Here is a 347-nt window from a genome sequence, read left to right as displayed (position 1 = left end):
AGTGGTATAAAATTTTGATAGATGGAAAGTGAAGATCTTGGAGTTCATTCCGTTGAAAGGGAAGGAAATAGAGCGGAAATAAAGTGTGAGAGAGAGATATGGGAGGGGGAGGAGGACTGGCGATCGAAGTAGCAGGAAAAAGATATAGAAAATGGAAAGCAAATGAGAAAAGGGATAGGTAGATTGTTCAATTTATGAAAAATATATGCATGAAACATGGAAGACGAATAATAATGATAAATTATTTAATATTTATAGCCTTAGATTCCTAATTTACGACCTTATTTGACTATGGTCCTATCAGTGCCGACTGTACTGCAAAGAATGATGGCATTATTAACAACAGT

Source organism: Penaeus monodon, chromosome 20, assembly GCF_015228065.2.
Source record: "Penaeus monodon isolate SGIC_2016 chromosome 20, NSTDA_Pmon_1, whole genome shotgun sequence".
In the NCBI taxonomy this organism is placed as follows: Eukaryota; Metazoa; Arthropoda; class Malacostraca; order Decapoda; family Penaeidae; genus Penaeus; species Penaeus monodon.
The sequence above is the reverse complement of the archived record's forward strand: the minus strand, read 5'-3'. Positions refer to the sequence as shown.